This window comes from Coregonus lavaretus (assembly GCF_964263955.1).
Source record: "Coregonus lavaretus genome assembly, contig: HAP1_SCAFFOLD_850, whole genome shotgun sequence".
NCBI lineage: Eukaryota > Metazoa > Chordata > Actinopteri > Salmoniformes > Salmonidae > Coregonus > Coregonus lavaretus.
The window spans coordinates 35,746-56,912 of NW_028163490.1; the positions used below are offsets into that span (position 1 = coordinate 35,746).

The following is a 21,167-nucleotide window of genomic DNA, read 5'->3' on the forward strand; positions in this document are numbered from 1 at the left end:
GGCCCAATCTGACTGAGTGAAATAAGTGACTGAGTGACTGAGTGAACTAAGTGAGTGACTGAGTGAACTAAGTGAGTGACTGAGTGAACTAAGTGAGTGACTGAGTGAGTGAACTGAGTGAGTGACTGAGTGAACTAAGTGAGTGACTGAGTGAACTAAGTGAGTGACTGAGTGAACTAAGTGAGTGACTGAGTGAACTAAGTGAGTGACTGAGTGACTGACTGAGTAAACTAAGTGACTGACTGAGTAAACTAAGTGACTGTACCTCGGAGAAAGAGAGAACAGGGAGAAAAGATAGACAGGCTGTTGTCTTTTAGAGGGAAAGAAAGAAGGAAGGAAGGAAAGAAAGATTGAAAAGAGGTATAATCCTTGATTCAGCAGACTACCTTTCAACAAGCAAGTAAACAGACGTCTGTGCCTTGAGCTACAGCCCCGCTCAGTGTCAGATTTAGGAAGTTCTCACACTTTACACACAACTCTTCTTTGTCAACCCTCTTTAAATAAGGGTTGTCCCAAATAGCACCCTATTCCCTATATAGTGCAGTACTTTTGACCAAAGGAAGTGCACTATAAAGGGAATCGGGTATAAAGGTAATAGGATGACATCTGGTCAGAAGTACATATAAAGGGAATCGGGTGCCATTTGTAACGCACGCTTTGAACAGTAATTACAATGTTATGATGAAAACGAGTTGAGGAATGGAACATTCAATGTCAGTTACTCTTGGGAATATCTTTGGATCAAAAAATATATATATTTGTCTTGAATCTTAAACAGACGTTTTGAATTAATTATTCATGAAGGTAGGGCATATAGTGTCAGGTGCAGGGTTGAGATTGCTTTATGGATTATTGATTAGCTCTATGAATAAGTATTTAATCGATCGAAATTTATTGCTTACAATAAAAGCAATTGGAAAGTAATTTCAATGTCTATCGATCTACCGTCGTAGTTTAGAGGTAAAAAGGGGGAGTTGATTGATCAATCAGCCTGTTTATTACATTTACATTTTAGTCATTTAGCAGACGCTCTTATCCAGAGCGACTTACAGTTAGTGAGTGCATACATTTTCATACTGGCCCCCCGTGGGAAACGAACCCACAACCCTGGCGTTGCAAGCGCCATGCTCTACCAACTGAGCTACACGGGGCTGTAAACATCCCAAACAAAGGAATCACAATGTATATCTTTCTATCAACATAGTCTAAAGATGTAGAAAGGAGCGTTTTAATTTTTTCAGAAATATCTTGGTTGTCTTTAGCTTTAGTTCTGGGGCGGTAAAAGTGTGAGTAATGTGTGTCCTCGTTCCACAGAGAGAGCTCTCTTTCCTTCGCATGTTTCTGTAACCCCCTCCCCCCTTGAATTCAGTTCTGAGATTCAGACCCATCTCAAGGGAAACAAGCTCCCGTCTCTCTCTTTTTCTCTTTGTACAGCAAAATAGGCTATTACTTTCCAATGTCCTGCCTCGGTCCTCGGCTAGTAGGCCTAATGTGCAGTGCCGTGATGAATTCAAGACATGAATGTATGCATAGTTAAAACCCAGACATAAAACCAATCCTCAAAACAGGCTGACTGCACAGACAATTCCACCATTCTATTGTAGGCCTAGTGTATTAAAACGGATAGGGTGGATACTACGAGAGGGCGTTCCTTGCTACATGGGGGAGGGGGTCACTGAAACGAGATGTGTGTTTACATTGTAACGGTACCATATTTTATACGGAAGCCTGCAAGGTTGTCCGCTACATTGGCGCAGAGAGAGTGTTGGCCTTATTTGCGTCAAAACATCGTATGACGAATGTGGCAGTGACACATTTTGAATACCTACACCTTCTCGTCTACTCAATTCAAAGGGCTTTATTAGCATGGGATACATATGTTTACATTGCCAAAGCAAGCTAAACATACAATAAACAACAGGGACATAAACAAGGGTAATAAGCGTCCATTGTCGCTCTTTTTTCCCCCTTTTCTCTCTTTCTCTTTCACCCGCTCGCTCCTGCGATAAGCAAACCCAAGCACGGGGAGGAGCTGCTGTCTCGAGCGCGCCCCCCCCCCCCCCCGCTTTTCTCCCCCGCTACCAATTTCACACACCAGAGAGAGAGAGAGAGAGAGAGAGAGAGAGAGAGAAATGAAAAGTAAGGAGGGGGAAAGAAAGAGGGGTTTGCTGCTTATCCTTTTCATATGAGCGGAAAGGCGTCATATTCTGTGCAGCTCGAGCGCTGTTGTTGGCCGTGGCTCACAAGAGAGAGAGAATGAAGAGGGGCTGCTTTACAGATAACGGAACAGTGAAAGGAGAAAGCGCTAGCGACGAGTCATAAAAACGTCAAAATCTGTGTAAAACCGTGTAATACAACAGCGCGCGTCCTGTTTTCCTCATCACCTCGATTCGAGCCAACCGGGATCGGGATGGATATATCTTCTTCTGCACCATTTGTCAGATCACCCGCCCGAGAGGACCGTGCCTCACGCGCAGCAGCAGCACCACCACCACCGAAATCGTCTTTTTACCTTCTCGGATGCTCCCATTAGATACAGAACAACCGTAGAGATCGATTAGTGGCTAGTATTCGAATGCGGCGCGCGCTGCCCGGGATAACGGGAGATTGAACCTGCTGGCTGACATCGAATCGAACAAACAGAGACGGACCTACGGAAACACAGGATTCGTGGTCGTTCAGCGATCCTAGGCACTGCACTGCAGCCTAGCAGGCAGCCCCCTTCGTCGCGAGACACCGGGAGAAACCGTAGGATACTAGCCTACACTCTCTCCCTGATGCAAAACACCGCTGCAGCGTCGAGAAACTATGCAGCTGTTTGATAAGATACATATGTAACGGGGGAATTACGGGAGACCCCTGCCCGGTTCTATGTCTGATCTGCGCACCCAGGCTGATAACTGAGGCTCCGGTAACGGAATTGGAATGGCATAGATTGCTTTTTTCAACACGTGACCGACGAACAGAACGGATACATATCTGACATGAGTATCTGCATCTAGAGACCTCAAACACAGGCGATGGGTAAGGCCTTTCCTTTTCTTGTGGGGAAATATAGAGGGGAATATCGGCCAGTGACGAGCATTTTCAAAGAACCCTGGTCTGTCATAATGCACTTGTATTAATGCAATGTAAATGGGTGTCTGTGTGTGTGTCTTGGCGCTTTCACGACAACTGGGAACTCTGAAAAAAACTAGGTTAAATCATGACGTCAGTTATCTTCAGGTCAATTCTGAGTTGAATGGCCGTTCAAAACGATTTTCCCAGTCGGAGCTCGTTTTTTCCGAGTTCCCAGTTGTCTGGAACGCACTGAAGTCGGAAGTCGAAGATTTTCGAGTTCCGAGTTCCCAGTTGTTTTGAACGCGGCATGTGTAGCCTATGTGTAGGCCTAGTTGGGCGTAAGGCCAAGATATATGGACATGATATTGGTGATGAATTTAATGATGATGAATATTGTTATAATAATCTATTAGCCTATAGTCTTAGTAACCACAACCCAAATAAGTACGATCAGAATGCAAGCTGGTTCAGAATTCTATTCTCTCTCCATATTTTTGTTTTATTCGAGTGCGATTATGATCTTAAATATTTGGTGAAGTTCCAGAATCCAGATGATTCTTTGCTTCTTGAGAGCTGACATGACAAGTAGACAGGCAGACGTATCCCGAGAGAGGCCGGGCTCTGGGGATATAGAATAGGACCCAAGCCTGCTCGATGTAGGCTACAGTATAGGCTTGATATTTAAAGAGTCGACTTGGGAGCTGTCGTTTGACATTGTCGCCAGAATGTCGCGTTTTGACATGTCTATCCTCCTTTGGTGTGTGGTTATTTTTAGGTTGGTGTTTAGGCTACAGAATATGGATGAAAAACAATTACATTTTTGCTTATCAGTGCTCTCCATGCTTGTGCATAGTAAGCCACATACTGTATAACTCAAGCTGTCAACATCATAGTCCAGTCCATTTGATAAAGTTTAGGTTTAGTTTTTGGTTGTTATCGTGTCTGCAGATGCAGAATTACATTCACTTCACTTGCTACAGTAGAGTTGCAGTGTTACATTCTGCAGTGATAGAAACATCCAATTCAGACCATGTAGTTGTTTTGTACACTCTTAGAAAAAAAGGTCCTATCTAGAACCTTAAAGGGTTCTTCGGCTGTCCCCATAGGAGAACCCTTTGAATAACCCTTTTTGGTTCCATGTAGAACCATTTTGGGTTCGATGTAGAACCCTTTCTACAGAGGGTCCTACATGGAACCCAAAATGGTTCTACCGGAACCAAAAAGGTTATCCTATGGGGACAACAGAAGAACCCTTTTGTGTAGGCCTGTGCAGTGAATGCAGATGTAGGGCCTAGAGAATAACAGACTGTCAAGTCCCATTATAACAGCCTACCTAAACCAGCAGAGGTAAAGGGCTTCAGCAAGCAGTTGCCCCTTCAGATATAGCATAGTTCTGATCTAGGATCAGCTTATCCTCCCCAACCCTGTGTGTGTGTGTGTGTGTGTGTGTGTGTGTGTGAGTGAGAAGACAGTTACAGATAAATACACAATTTGGTAGGCATGCCTAAGGCCTTGTTGTTTCTTCATATTGCTAAAGGGATGTCTAAGGATGGGGTAATGATTGGTTGATCCATCTCCATTTCCTTTTTGGCCCGGGAGTTGTGAGTTAGTGGTCGGTGTGTGTGTGTGTATGTCTCTGTGGGTCTGTGTGGGTATGTGTGGGTGTTGCACATCTGGAAATTATGTGGAAATTGAGCAAGTTGAGGTGACTAAACTTGGAGTAACCCTGGATTGTAAACTGTCATGGTCAAAACATATTGATGCAACAAATCAAATCGAATCAACTTTTATTTGTTACATGCGCCGACTACAACAGGTGTAGACCTTACCGTGAAATGCTTACTTACAAGTCCTTAACTAAGAATGCAGTTCAAGAAAGAGTTAAGAAAATATTTACTAAATAAACTAAAGTCAAAAATTAAATACAAATAAAAAGTAAGACAATAAAATAACAATAATGAATCTATATACAGGGGGTACCAGTACCGAGTCACTGTGCGGGGGTACAGGTTAGTCGAGGTAATTTGTAGATGTAGGTTGGGGTAAAGTGACTATGCATAGTAGCTAAGATGGGGAGAAGTCTGTCCATAATAAAGTGCTGCTCTGCATTCTTAACAGCACTATCAACAAGGCAGGTCCTACAGGCCCTTGTTTTGTCGCACCTGGACTACTGTTCAGTCTTGTGGTCAGCTGCCACAAAGAGGGACTTAAGAAAATTGCAATTGGCTCAGAACAGGGCAGCACGGCTGGCCCTTGGATGGTCATTTACATTTTACATTTAAGTCATTTAGCAGACGCTCTTATCCAGAGCGACTTACAAATTGGTGCATTCAACTTAGGATAGCCAGTGGGACAACCACATCTTGATCACAGTAAGTACACTTCTTCAAACAAGCAGCTGTGAGCAAAGTCAGTGCAATCAGGGACAACTATATCTCGATCACAATAAGTACATTTATTTAAACAAGTCAGTGCTAGCAGGTGAAATAAGTCAGGTGTTAGTTTAGACAAAAGACAGTGGTAGTAAAGGGGGGGGGGGGGGGGGGTAGAAGGATTACTATTATACTATTCCAGGTATTCCTTAAAGAGGTAGGGTTTCAAGTGTCTCCGGAAGGTGGTCAGTGACTCCGCTGTCCTGGCGTTGTGGGGGAGCTTGTTCCACCATTGGGGTACCAGAGCAGCGAATAGCTTTGACTGGGCTGAGCGGGAACTGTGCTTCCGTAGAGGTAGGGGGGCTAGCAGGCCAGAGGTGGATGAACGTAGTGCCCTTGTTTGGGTGTAGGGTCTGATCAGAGCCTGAAGGTAAGGAGGTGCTGTTTCCCTCACAGCTCCGTAGGCAAGCACCATGGTTTTGTAGTAGATGCAAACTTCAACTGGAAGCCAGTGGAGTGTGCGGAGGAGCGGGGTGATGTGAGAGAACTTGGGAAGGTTGAACACCAGACATGCTGCAGCGTTCTGGATAAGTTGCAGGGGTTTAATGGCACAGGCAGGGAGCCCAGCCAACAGCGAGTTGCAGTAATCCAGACGGGAGATGACAAGTGCCTGGATTAGGACCTGTGCCGCTTTCTGTGTAAGGTAGGGTCGTACTCTGCGAATGTTGTAGAGCATGAACCTGCAGGATCGGGTCACCGCTTTGATGTTAGCAGAGAACGACAGGGTGTTGTCCAGGGTCACGCCAAGGTTCTTTGCACTCTGGGAGGAGGACACAATGGAGTTGTCAACCGTGATGGCGAGATCATGGAGCGGGCAGTCCTTTCCCGGGAGGAAGAGCAACTCCGTCTTGCTGAGGTTCAGCTTGAGGTGGTGATCCGACATCCACACTGATATGTCTGCCAGACATGCAGAGATGCGATTCGCCACCTGGTTATCAGAAGGGGGAAAGGAGAAAATTAATTGTGTGTCGTCTGCGTAGCAATGATAGGAGAGACCATGTGAGGATATGACAGAGCCAAGTGACTTGGTGTATAGAGAGAATAGGAGAGGGCCTAGAACTGAGCCCTTGGGGACACCAGTGGTGAGAGCATGTGGTGCGGAGACAGATTCTCGCCACACCACCTGGTAGGAGTGACCTGTCAGGTAGGACGCAATCCAAGAGTGAGCAGCGCCGGAGATGCCCAACTCGGAGAGGGTGGAGAGGAGGATCTGATGGTTCACAGTATCAAAGGCAGCAGATAGGTTTAGAAGGATAAGAGCAGAGGAGAGAGAGTTGGCTTTGGCAGTGCGGAGAGCCTCCGTGACACAGAGAAGAGCAGTCTCAGTTGAATGACCAGTCTTGAAACCTGACTGGTTAGGATCAAGAAGGTCATTCTGAGAGAGATAGCAGGAGAGTTGGCTAGAGACGGCACGCTCAAGAGTTTTGGAGAGAAAATAAAAAAGGGATACTGGTCTGTAGTTGTTGACATCGGAGGGATCGAGTGTAGATTTTTTGAGGAGGGGTGCAACTCTCGCCCTCTTGAAGACGGAAGGGACATAGCCAGCGGTCAAGGATTAGTTGATGAGCGAGGTGAGGTAAGGGAGAAGGTCTCCGGAAATGGTCTGGAGAAGAGGGGAGGGGATAGGGTCAAGCGGGCAGGTTGTTGGGCGGCCGGCCATCACAAGTCGCAAGATTTCATCTGGATAGAGAGGGGAGAAAGAAGTCAAAGCATAGGGTAGGGCAGTGTGAGCAGGACCAGCGGTGTCATTTGACTTAATAAATGAGGATCGGATGTCGTCAACCTTCTTTTCAAAATGGTTGACAAAGTCATCCACAGAGAGGGAGGAGGGAGGGGGAGGAGGAGGAGGATTCAGCAGGGAGGAGAAGGTGGCAAAGAGCTTCCTAGGGTTAGAGGCAGAGGCTTGAAATGTAGAGTGGTAGAAAGTGGCTTTAGCAGCAGAAACAGAGGAAGAAAAAGTAGAGAGGAGGGAGTGAAAAGATGACAGGTCCGCAGGGAATCTAGTTTTCCTCCATTTCCGCTCGGCTGCCTGGAGCCCTGTTCTGTGAGCTCGCAATGAGTCGTCAAGCCACGGAGCAGGAGGGGAGGACCGAGCCGGCCGGGAGGATAGGGGACATAGAGAGTCAAAAGATGCAGAAAGGGAGGAGAGGAGGGTCGAGGAGGCAGAATCAGATGACCGGAGGGAGAAGGATTTAGCAGAGGGAAGAGATGATAGGATGGAAGAGGAGAGAGTAGCGGGAGAGAGAGAGCGAAGGTTGCGACCGCGCATTACCATCTGAGTAGGGGCAGAGTGAGTAGTGTTGGAGGAGAGCGAGAGAGAAAAGGATACAAAGTAGTGGTCGGAGACTTGGAGGGGAGTTGCAGTGAGATTAGTAGAAGAACAGCATCTAGTAAAGATGAGGTCAAGCGTATTGCCTGCCTTGTGAGTAGGGGGGGACGGTGAGAGGGTCAAAAGAGGAAAGGAGTGGAAAGAAGGGGGCAGAGAGAAATGAGTCGAAGTCAGACGTCGGCAGGTTAAAGTCACCCAGAACTGTGAGGGGTGAGCCATCCTCAGGAAAGGAACTTATCAAGGCGTCAAGCTCATTGATGAACTCTCCAAGGGAACCTGGAGGGCGATAAATGACAAGGATGTTAAGCTTGAATGGGCTAGTGACTGTGACAGCATGGAATTCAAATGAGGAGATAGACAGATGGGTCAGGGGGAAAAGAGAGAATGTCCACTTGGGAGAGATGAGGATTCCTGTGCCACCGCCGCGCTGACCAGATGCTCTCGGGGTATGCGAGAACACATGATCAGACGAGGAAAGAGCAGTAGGAGTAGCAGTGTTTTCTGTGGTAATCCATGTTTCCGTCAGCGCCAAGAAGTCGAGAGACTGGAGGGTAGCATAGGCTGAGATGAACTCTGCCTTGTTGGCTGCAGAACGGTAGTTCCAGAGGCTGCCGGAGACCTGGAACTCCACGTGGGTTGTGCGCGCAGGGACCACCATATTAGAGTGGTAGCAGCCACACGGTGTGAAGCGTTTGTATGGCCTGTGCGGAGAGGAGAGAACAGGGATAGACAGACACATATTTGACAGGCTACAGAAAAGGCTACAATAATGCAAAAGAGATCGGAATGAAATTAACTAAACATCTGGGGAAGCGAGAGAGCGGGGCCTCCCTCGACTAACTCCCGCAGAACAACTTGGCAGAACTGTCTTTGTTTCAGGGACAGTCTTCGTTTTGGGGACAGCTGCCGCACACAGAGAGCTAACATTAATAATATGCATGTCAATCTTTCCTGGCTCAAATTGGAGGAGAGATTGACTTCATCACTACTTGTATTTGTGAGAGGTATTGACATGTTGAATGCACCGAGCTGTCTGTTTGAACTACTGGCACGCAGCTTGGACACCCATGCATACCCCACAAGACATGCCACCAGAGGTCTCTTCACAGTCCCCAAGTCCAGAACAGACTATGGGAGGTGCACCGTACTACATAGAGCCATGACTACATGGAACTATTCCACATCAAGTAACTGATGCAAGCAGTAAAATTAGATTTAAAAAACAGATAAAAATACACCTTATGGAACAGCGGGGACTGTGAAGCAACACAAACATAAGCACAGACACATGCATACACGAAAACATATGCACTATACACACACGTACACATGGATTTTGTGTTATGTGGTAGTGGAGTAGGGGCCTGAGGGCACACACTTAGTGTGTTGTGAAATCTGTTGTGAATGTATTGTAATGTTTTAAAAATTGTATAACTGCCTTAATTTTGCTGGACCCCAGGAAGAGTAATGTGGATCCATAATAAATACAAATACAAACTCAAGTCATTTCTCCAGGGTCTATCTCACTTTCGAAATGTACCCTTTCCTCCTAACTTCATTGAACACGATTGGGTCTGTAAATGCAATGCAGAGACTAGTCCTTTCACATCGATGTAGATCATCAAGGAGAGGAGATGAGGAGACAAGGAGAGGAAGCAAACAAAGACTATTGAGATACACCCCTTGGGAACGGTTCACTAACTGAGGCGGAGGTATCTGATGTAGCCTGGTTGGTTGGTTCGCTCTGAAGGTCTGCCAACGATCCAGCGCCAGTGCTGACACTGTAGACCACAGCTGTTGCACCACAGTAGAGCAAGGGGGGTGCGTGTGTGAGTGTGTGTGTGTGCGTGCGTATGCGTGCATGTGTGTGTGAAGTGGCTCCAAGCCTTCTAGATACTGTTTGGCGTTTGGTGTTTTTCTAGTCTAATGGCTAAGGTGAGGATTGAGGGGAGATCTGTCGCACATAGTTGATAAATGGTTTAATGTGAAGTCGCCTGTAGTTTGGCTGGCTACTAATGGTCGGCTACAAAGGAGGCTATTTTAGAGCCTGTGGTGATTACAGTAGGACACAGCTGTTGGAGGAGTGATGGAAGGAGGGTGAAAAGAGGAATACAGGAAGGAGGGGCGGAAAGGAAGAGGGAGACAGAGAGGCAGGAGGGGTGAAGAGAGAGAGAGGCAGGAGGGGTGAAGAGAGAGAGGTAGGAGGGGTGAAGAGAGAGAGGCAGGGGGGGTGAAGAGAGAGAGGAAGGAGGGGTGAAGAGAGAGAGGCAGAAGGGGTGAAGAGAGAGAGGCTGGAGGGGTGAAGAGAGAGAGGCTGGAGGGGTGAAGAGAGAGAGGCTGGAGGGGTGAAGAGAGAGAGGCTGGAGGGGTGAAGAGAGAGAGGCTGGAGGGGTGAAGAGAGAGAGGCAGGAGGGGTGAAGAGAGAGAGGCAGGAGGGGTGAAGAAAATGAGGGAGAAAAGAAGGGAGGAGAGGAGGCAGGAGGAGAGGAGGGAAGGGGGTTGGAGAGGAAGACAGGGAGGGAGAGAAGGGGAGAAGGAGAGAAGGAGAGGGTGTATTCAGACACCCATCTGCAGTGCGAGTCCACCAGAGCCCAGTTATTCACAGAGATGGGACTCTGCCAGATTAGATTGTTATACATGAATATGATCTCTCTCTCCCGCTCTCTCTTTTTCTGCTCTCTCTCTCCCTTTCTCTCTCCCCTTTCTCTCTCGCTCTCTCTCTTTCTATCGTCCTCTTTCTTTATCCCTTATCCCCCTCTCTCTCTCTCTCTAGTTTCCCTTCATACTTGCTCTCTCCTTATTCTCTTCCAGTTCCTGTATTCTATTTATTGAGTGTTCTCTCTGTCCTTCACATTCAAGTCAAATGGCTTCACTGTTATGCCCCCCCCCCCCACCCCCCGTCTCTCTCTCTCTGTCACATTTGCATTTCCTGTTTTGGCTCTCAGTGGAAGCGGAGGGCAAACAAGGCCACCAACTAAGCAACCCTGTGCCAGAGCCTCATTTAGATTTGAGGAGCACCCAGAACCTAGTCCTCTCTCTTAGGACGGACACACACACACACACACACACACTCTCACTCACTCACTCACACAGAAAGTATCCAGCCTACTGTATCTTCTTCTCCTCGTGTTGACAGGAGCAGAGTAGAGCAGAGCTAGGCTGTGTTGTCTCTGTCATCTGACATCAGTCAGTGTACAACACAATGTTGGATGTACAGCTTCCTGTTGCTGGCTCCCCTCACCTACTGTCTCTCTCTCTCTGCTCTTCTCTGAATCCTGAAGAGAGTAAGAAACACTTTCATACAGTACAGTACAGTAATGCATATAGACACATACACACACACATACACTACCGTTCAAAAGTTTGGGGTCACTTAGAAATGGAAATCATACATGAAATGAGTTTGAATAGGAAATATAGCAAAATGAATAGGAAATGTAGTCCTTGACAAGGTTAGAAATAATGATTTTTAATTGAAATACTAATTGTGTCCTTCAAACTTTGCTTTCGTCAAAGAATCCTCAATTTGTAGCAATTACAGCCTTGCAGACCTTTGGCATTCTAGTTGTCCATTTGTTGAGGTAATCTGAAGCACTTCCCACAAGTTGGATTGGCTTGATGGGAACTTCTTACGTACCATACGGTCAAGCTGCTCCCACAACAGCTCAATAGGGTTGAGATCCGGTGGCTGTGCTGGCCACTCCATTATAGACAGAATACCAGCTGACTGCTTCTTCCCTAAATAGTTATTGCATAGTTTGGAGCTGTGCTTTGGGTTATTGTCCTGTTGTATGAGGAAATTGTCTCCAATCAAGCACCGTCCACAGGGTATGGCATGGCGTTGCAAAATGGAGTGATAGCCTTCCTTCTTCAAGATCCCTTTTACCCTGTACAAATCTCCCACTTTACCACCACCAAAGCACCCCCAGACCATCACATTGCCTCCACAATGCTTGACAGATGGCATCAAGGACTCCTCCAGCATCTTTTCATTTGGTCTGCATCTCACAAATGTTCTTCTTTGCGATCCGAACACCTCAAACTTCGATTTGTCTGTCCATAACACTTTTTTCCAATCTTCCTCTGTCCAGTGTCTGTGTTCTTTTGCCCATCTTAATCTTTTCTTTTTATTGGCCAGTCTGAGATATGGCTTTTTCTTTGCAACTCTGCCTAGAAGGTCAGCATCCCGGAGTCGCGTCTTCACTGTTGACGTTGAGACTGGTGTTTTGCGGGTACTATTTAATGAAGCTGCCAGTTAAGGACCTGTGAGGCGCCTGTTTCTCAAACTAGACACTCGAATGTATTTGTCCTCTTGCTCAGATGTGTACCAGGACCTCCCACTCCTCTTTCTATTCTGGTTAGAGCCAGTTTGTGCTGTTCTGTGAAGGGAGTAGTACACAGCATTGTACGAGATCTTCAGTTTCTTGACAATTTCTCGCATGGAATAGCCTTCATTTCTCAGAACAAGAATTGACTGACGAGTTTCAGAAGAAAGTTCTTTGTTTCTGGCCATTTTGAGCCTGTAATTGAACCCACAATTGCTGATGCTCCAGATACTCAACTAGTCTCAAGAAGGCCAGTTTTATTGCTTCTTTAATCAGCACAACAGTTTTCAGCTGTGCTAACATAATTGCAAAAGGGTTTTCTAATGATCAATTAGCCTTTTAAAATGATAAACTTCAATTAGCAAACACAACATGCCATTGGAACACAGGACTGATGGTTGCTGATAATGGGCCTCTGTACGCCTATGTAGATATTCCATTACAAATCAGCCGTTTCCAGCTACAATAGCCATTTACAACATTAACAATGTCTACACTGTATTTCTGATCAATTTGATGTTATTTTAATGGACAAAAAAATTGCTTTTTTTTCGAAAACAAGGACATTTCTAAGTGACCCCAAACTTTTGAACGGCAGTGTATACACACATACACACATATACATACACACACATACACACATACCACACACATACACACATACCACACACATACACACACATATACACACATACACACACATACACACATACCACACACATACACACACATACACACATATACATACAGTTGAAATCTGAAGTTTACATACACTTAGGTTGGAGTCATTAAAACTTGTTTTTCCAACACTCCACAAATTTCTTGTTAACAAACTATAGTTTTGGCAAGTCGGTTAGGACATCTACTTTGTGCATGACACAAGTAATTTTTCCAACAATTGTTTACAGACGGTTTTATTTCACTTATAATTCACTGTTTCACAATTCCAGTGGGTCAAAAGTTTACATACAGTAAGTTGACTGTGCCTTTAAACAGCTTGGAAAATTCCAGAAAATGATGTCATGGCTTTAGAAGCTTCTGATAGGCTAATTGACATCATTTGAGTCAATTGGAGGTGTACCTGTGGATGTATTTCAAGGCCTACCTTCAAACTCAGTGCCGCTCAGCAAGGAAGAAGCCACTGCTCCAAAACCGCCATAAAAACTACGGTTTGCAACTGCACATGGAGACAAAGATCTTACTTTTTGGAGAAGTATCCTCTGGTCTAATAACACAAAAATAGAACTGTTTGGCCGTATTGACCATCGTTATGTTTGGAGGAAAAAGGGGGTTGCTTGCAAGCTGAAGAACACCATCCCAACCGTGTAGCACGGGGGTGGCACCATCATGCTGTGGGGGTGCTTTACTGCAGGAGGGACTGGTGCACTTCACAAAATAGATGGCATCATGAGGAAGGAAAATTATGTGGAAATATTGAAGCAACATCTCAAGACATCAGTCAGGAAGTTAAAGCTTGGTCGCAAATGGGTCTTCCAAATGGACAATGACCCCAAGCATACTTCCAAAGTTGTAGCAAAATGTCTTAAGGACAACAAAGTCAAGGTATTGGAGTGGCCATCACAAAGCCATGACCTCAATCCTATAGAAAATGTGTGGGCAGAACTGAAAAAGCATGTGCGAGCAAGGAGGCCTACAAACCTGACTCAGTTACACCAGCTCTGTCAGGAGGAATGGGCCAAAATTCACCCAACTTATTGTGGGAAGCTTGTGGAAGGCTACCCGAAACGTTTGACCCAAGTTAAACAATTTAAAGGCAATGCTACCAAATACTAATTGAGTGTATGTACACTTCTGACCCACTGGGAACGTGCTGAAATAAATAAAAGCTGAAATAAATTATTCTCTCTACTATTATTCTGACATTTCACATTCTTAAAATAAAGTGGTTATCCTAACTGACCTAAGACAGGGAATTTTTACTAGGATTAAATGTCAGGAATTGTGAAAAACTAAATTTAAATGTATTTGGCTAAGGTATATGTAAACCGCCGACTTCAACTGTACACACACATATACACACATACACACATACACAAATACACACATATATATATACACACACATACACACACACACACGTACACACATACACACATATACATACACATACATACCACACACACACATACATACATATACACACATAGACACACATATACATACACATACACACACATAGACACACATAAAAAAAACATACACACATAACGGACATAGACACATCTGCACCCTTTTCCCACACATTAAGACACACAGGCACAAATGCTGCACTTTCTCTCTCTCTCACACAGAATCCCTAGCTCACTCAAACACACCCACACATCAACACACAAGCTTCACAATCTCCCTCTGCCCACTCAATCTCTGGATCCTCTGTCTGGAACGACTACAGAGAAGAAGAGGGGGAAATGAGGGAGGAAGAGAGAGGAGAGGAAGTGAGAAAAGAGAGGTCTGAGCATGTGTTTCCATCCACTCTAATCCACAGGGGTTGAATTATTCATTCTCGTTAGCAAGCACACACACACACACAATGTTTGACAGCTGGATAGCACGTTTAAAATCACGCCACGCCCATAAGGCTGTCTCTAGCTGGGCACCAAGATGAAGTGTGTAGTAAAGTAGGGCCTTGAAAATGTTCAGATCAATTCATTTGGTCGTAGATAGGAAATGTAGCTGTCTTGGTAGAGCAGAGCAGCACTTGGTTCCCTGTAAGCAGGGCCGTGAACAGACCACGCTCACTGACTCGTTGAGCAATTATTACAAGAAGAGGGGAAAACTGCACAATCTGATGAGGAATATATTTTGCGAAACTATTTTGAACTGGAATAAATGCTACACTTATTATGACCAACACAAATCTCCAGTCAAAATAGAAGATTGTCAGAAATATCAAAATAGAAGATTGTCAGAAATATCAAAATAGAAGATTGTCAGAAATACTGTAGCCTTCCATGACTATATTTAACCCAAGTCCATTTGTTGCCACTATCATATATCCCATTGGTTTTCAAACTTTTTCACCCATGACCCCCAAAAACTTTAGACCCACTGACCCCACGTGTGCACATTTAGCCTGTCATTACAGACATACACAATGATTCATTTTCAAAAACGCTAGACAGGCTACAGAAATAAACGGTGTTTTACACCTGCATATGGAGCTGAAAGGCATTCATGTTAGCAGCCAATATTAAGTAGGGATGTATATCATGTCACTTCTCTGGAGTCCAGAGCAAGCTAAATCATACACCTAGTTGTAGCAGAGGTTGCAGTATCGCCATGCCGTTGGAGGGCAGCCTGCCTGCAGAGTGCTCGTTGCCAGCCGGGTAACCCTGTTCTTCCTCACCAATGTCGGAATAGATTTGCCAGAATATGTTACATCTTCATCCCATAATATTGAAGGTAGTGTGATGTTACAGCTGCTTACCTTTAGACATGTAGCCAGTAGCCATCCAAACTAGGCCTATCTGAAATATTAAAATGATCAATAAACTCACCAGGTAGCCTATAATTGTTCTGGCAAAGATGAGGCAGTAGTAGATATGGAAAATAGGAAATTCAAGTTATTTCTGGTCACTAATCTGGATATGCCAGATTTGCCTGCTTTTATGCGCTTTTGCGTGCCAAAGCTGATGACAGGTCAATGGTCAACAATCAAGACACGCAAGTTTTTGGTTCTGAAACATAGATGAGAATTTAACGACGACTTGCGGGCAGTTGGTTCAGAACAACAACAAAAAAATTTTGGGGGGAAATTATACCAATACTGACAAGGGCACTTTGGAGACTGGAAGGGTAAAGGGGCATGTGCTCTGGACAGATATAGCCCTATCTGTGTATGTTAGCATGGGGAATTTGGCTCATATCTATCCTCCACTTTATTCAATAATGTTGTGGGTAGGTGGTGTTTTTCAGTTCAACTTTGGTTCATAGCTTAGCATTAGTTGGTACCCTGGTACCCTGGTAACCATAAAGACTATCTCTCTTCCTCTTCCAGACATGGAGACATAGCTGCCAGAGTTTATGTTTGGCGTGTGTGGTGTTTACAATTTTACAAGCGGTGAATGTGAGGCCATCTATGCCTAAACAGAGATCAGCCTGTCTGTGTGTGTGTGTCCTCAGAGCGAGGTCCCGGGTGCTCCCTCTTTCTAAATAAGGCTCTGACACTGTGCCGTCATTGTCAGGGGGCCAAGCATAGTTTACCACACACACACACACACACACACACACACACACACACACACACACACACACAGGCACACAGGCACGCATGCACACACACACACACACACACACAGGCACGCATACACACACACACACACACACACACACACACACACACACACACACAGGCACGCATGCACACACACACACACACACACACAGGCACGCATACACACACACACACACAAACACAGTGAGCTAAAATAGAAGCCATCCTTCCACCAGCTCTCTGTCTGGCAAACACTCTGACAGCTCTCTGCGCTCTACCTCTCGTTCTCTCTCTCTCTCTCTCTCTCTCTCTCTCTCTCTCTCTCTCTCTCTCTCTCTCTCTCTCTCTCTCTCTCTACCTCTCTACCTCTTTCTCTCTTTTCCCCTTACTCACTCCCTCCCTCCCCCTCTCTCTCTCCCCTCCCTCCTCCTCCATCGCTCTCTGTCCTTTCTCTTCCAGCCCAGTGTCACCTTACAGCCCTGTCCTACAGTGCCCCCTCCCTCATGACTCACCTGCTGGGGAGTAGAATGGCTCTGACCTGTGGCTGACCCTCAATATGTGTTTATGGAGACAGCAAGGCCGGAACGTACCATTTGAGTGGGGCCAGAGGGGTGTTATGTGAAGTTGATACAGTGTACAGTAATGGAGGGTGGTTGACTGCATTGAGGTTAAGGAGAATTAAGAGAGAAGGGCGGTGTGACTTTGCGGTTGGGAAATTCGGAGTCTTATTGGTATGTTATGAAGCGGAGGATATTAACTGATGAAGTGCTTACTTGCTTATGACGTCTCAATGTGCCGGATGATGGCCATAACACTCTGTTGTTCATGACAGCTGGAAGCCTCCTCCGTTCTGAGGACGTTATGAAGTAGTAGATATTGACTGTGATGGTCACACTCACACGTCACACAGATAACACACTCCTACCAACACACATAAACAACACTCTCACACATCCCAAAACAATTCACAGCCATACTCATGTATACACATCACACACATATAAACAGAACGAGAACTAGAAGAGAGATGAGAGAAAGAGCGAGATAAAGAGAGAGAGAGATTAAGAGAAAGAGAGGTTTCTCGTTAGAGTGGGCATCTGCTGTTATATTCTGTATGCGCTGACGACCAACCAGCCATCTGTCTCGGTGCTACTGTAGTTATGACTGGACCAACCAGCCATCTGTCTCGGTGCTACTGTAGTTATGACTGGACCAACCAGCCGTCTGTCTCAGTGCTACTGTAGTTATGACTGGACCAACCAGCCGTCTGTCTCAGTGCTACTGTAGTTATGACTGGACTAACCAGCCGTCTGTCTCAGTGCTACTGTAGTTATGACTGGACCAACCAGCCGTCTGTCTCAGTGCTACTGTAGTTATGACTGGACCAACCAGCCGTCTGTCTCAGTGCTACTGTAGTTATGACTGGACCAACCAGCCGTCTGTCTCAGTGCTACTGTAGTTATGACTGGACCAACCAGCCGTCTGTCTCGGTGCTACTGTAGTTATGACTGGACCAACCAGCCGTCTGTCTCGGTGCTACTGTAGTTATGACTGGACCAACCAGCCGTCTGTCTCAGTGCTACTGTAGTTATGACTGGACCAACCAGCCGTCTGTCTCAGTGCTACTGTAGTTATGACTGGACCAACCAGCCGTCTGTCTCAGTGCTACTGTAGTTATGACTGGACCAACCAGCCGTCTGTCTCGGTGCTACTGTAGTTATGACTGGACCAACCAGCCGTCTGTCTCGGTGCTACTGTAGTTATGACTGGACCAACCAGCCGTCTGTCTCGGTGCTACTGTAGTTATGACTGTACCAACCAGCCGTCTGTCTCGGTGCTACTGTAGTTATGACTGGACCAACCAGCCGCCTGTCTCAGTGCTACTGTAGTTATGACTGGACCAACCAGCCGTCTGTCTCAGTGCTACTGTAGTTATGACTGGACCAACCAGCCGTCTGTCTCGGTGCTACTGTAGTTATGACTGGACCAACCAGCCGTCTGTCTCGGTGCTACTGTAGTTATGACTGGACCAACCAGCCGCCTGTCTCAGTGCTACTGTAGTTATGACTGGACCAACCAGCCGTCTGTCTCGGTGCTACTGTAGTTATGACTAGACCAACCAGCCGTCTGTCTCGGTGCTACTGTAGTTATGACTGGACCAACCAGCCGTCTGTCTCGGTGCTACTGTAGTTATGACTGGACCAACCAGCCGTCTGTCTCGGTGCTACTGTAGTTATGACTGGACCAACCAGCCGTCTGTCTCAGTGCTACTGTAGTTATGACTGTACCAACCAGCCGTCTGTCTCAGTGCTACTGTAGTTATGACTGTACCAACCAGCCGTCTGTCTCAGTGCTACTGTAGTTATGACTGTACCAACCAGCCGTCTGTCTCAGTGCTACTGTAGTTATGACTGGACCAACCAGCCGTCTGTCTCAGTGCTACTGTAGTTATGACTGGACCAACCAGCCGTCTGTCTCAGTGCTACTGTAGTTATCACTGGATGGACAGATGAAGGGGAGAGAGAATGAGGGAATGTGAGGGGAGGGGGAAGAGGGGAAACATAATTTTCATCAGGATTATCGTGACATCTGTGGAAAAAGCTCCAGGCTGGTTCCCAAATGCACCCTATTTCTTATAGTGCACTATGGGCCCTAGTCAAAAGTGATAGTGTCATTTGGGACGCAGCCCAGTGTTTACAGATTGTGGAGGGCTGAGAACCAGAGGGGGCTTTCCTTTGTATTTGTATGTGTATTTGTGTTTGTATTTATTAAGGAACCCCATTAGTTCCAGCCAATGCAGCAGCTACTCTTCCTGGGGTCCAGCAACATTAAGGCACTTAAACAATTTAAAAAACATTACAATACATTCACAAAAGATTTCACAACACATTAAGTGTGTGGCCTCAGGCCCCTACTCTACTACCACATATCTACAACAAAATATCCATGTGTACATGTGTGTTTAGTGTGTATGTTATCGTGTGTTTGTATGCATGTAACTCGCCCTAGCCAGGAAAAGTAGGTAGCCCCCCACCCCCCTCTGATGAATCATGTATTAGTCTCTGTTTTTCCGCGGTGTGTTTTCCCACTTGTGTGTTTTCGCCCCACAGATGAGAGGGAGTTCCAGATATTTGTGTATGTGTGTGTGTTCCACCGTAGGCGAGAGCAAGACAGAGATCTACTTGTTATTTAACCAGGTACTGTCTTGTTTGTTTATTAAGAAACTCATTAGAGAAGATAGCTGCAGCATGTAGCATATGTGTTGTTCACAATAGGCTCTCTCTCTCTGTGTGTGTGTGTGTGTGTGTGTGTGGTTTGTGTGTGTGGAGGGGGGAGAGGCGGGTTGTGTGTGTGGGAGTTGTACAATCTGACTGAGGATTCTGATATAAAAAGGTGGCCATTTCCCAATTCTTTCCCATGTTTGGGTACCTCAGTTTTACCTCACCTTCAACAATTCCTCAGGTTTGGTCAACAAGGGACGTGCAGCTTATCTTTTGTCAGGCTCTCCTCTTTCCTGGGGCATAGTTTTTTACTAAACACAATGCTGGTCTGGTCATCTTACAGCCAAGACTGAAGGAGGAGGAAGAAGGAGGAAGGTGTCCGTTCCGAAATTAGACTCCTCTAACGACTCCATTGGTTTAGTTAGGGCATTGCAATGTGAGACTCCTCTGTCTCTGCTTGTTGGTCGTTTCCTGGTTCCTTGGTAATACAATGGAGAGATTATAGGGTGTGACCACTGACCAGGTTACTCTATGAAACACTGAGAGTAGACTATAGGGGTGTGGCGACTGACCAGGTTACACAGTGGAACACTGAGAGTAGACTATAGGGGCGTGGCGACTGACCAGGTTACTCTATGAAACACTGAGAGTAGACTATAGGGGTGTGGCGACTGACCAGGTTACACAGTGGAACACTGAGAGTAGACTATAGGGGCGTGGCGACTGACCAGGTTACTCTATGAAACACTGAGAGTAGACTATAGGGGCGTGGCGACTGACCAGGTTACTCTATGAAACACTGAGAGTAGACTATAGGGGTGTGGCGACTGACCAGGTTACACAGTGGAACACTGCCCATTGGTGTTCATGTGATAGGAATATCAGGGTAATTGTCATCTATGTATTTTAAGGGACTATTCCCAGGACCACCCATACCTAAAATGTATGCCTGCATGACTGTAAGTCGCTTTGTATGAAAACGTCTGCTAAATGGCATATATATTATTGGGTAACCTGGGTGTGACCAGGTACTCTAAGGAACGCTGAACGCTGCCCATTTGTGCTAGAGAGAAAGAATATCAGGTGTGTTGTTCCTAATCTGTCACTGACAACATGGGCATAAAACAAAAACTAGAGGACGTGTTGTAACTTGACATCATTGTCATTATTTATAGATGTATTGTTTGGGAAGATCAGGTGAGAGGAGATCCTGTGTCTCTGAGTGGTTCGGAGTTGGCTGAATCTGGCAGGATAAGGGTGGAGGGTGTGTGTGCGTGTACACGTGCGTACATGCGTGTATGTGTTTCAGAAGGTTTTTCCCATGCAGGTCAGTGAAGTAGTGTCTTTCTCTCGTTCTCTCGTTCTCTCTCTCTCTCTCTCTCTCTCTCTCTCTCTCTCTCTCTCTCTCTCTCTCTCTCTCCCCCCCCCCCCCCCCCCTCTCTCTCTCTCTCTCTCTCTCGCTCTCTCATTTCAACACCTTCCAAGTAGAGGAGTGTCGCTATCAGAATCCATCCGGTTCATAAAACAAGCCTAAACCATGCTCTCCTATCCTCTATCTCGCTCTCT

The 21,167-nt window shown here is 45.9% G+C and overlaps 1 protein-coding gene across 1 annotated transcript in view; it reads left to right on the forward strand.

Annotated features, from left to right (window-relative positions):
- The first annotated feature begins 2,235 nt into the window (after positions 1–2,235).
- The window catches only part of LOC311118072 (beta-1,4-mannosyl-glycoprotein 4-beta-N-acetylglucosaminyltransferase-like), a 62,557-nt gene continuing 43,625 nt past the window's right edge, over positions 2,236–21,167 (forward strand). Inside the window, exon 1 of the mRNA XM_084192944.1 lies at positions 2,236–3,024. The gene's annotated coding sequence lies outside the window, so the exon portion shown is untranslated. The remainder of the gene's footprint in view (positions 3,025–21,167) is intronic.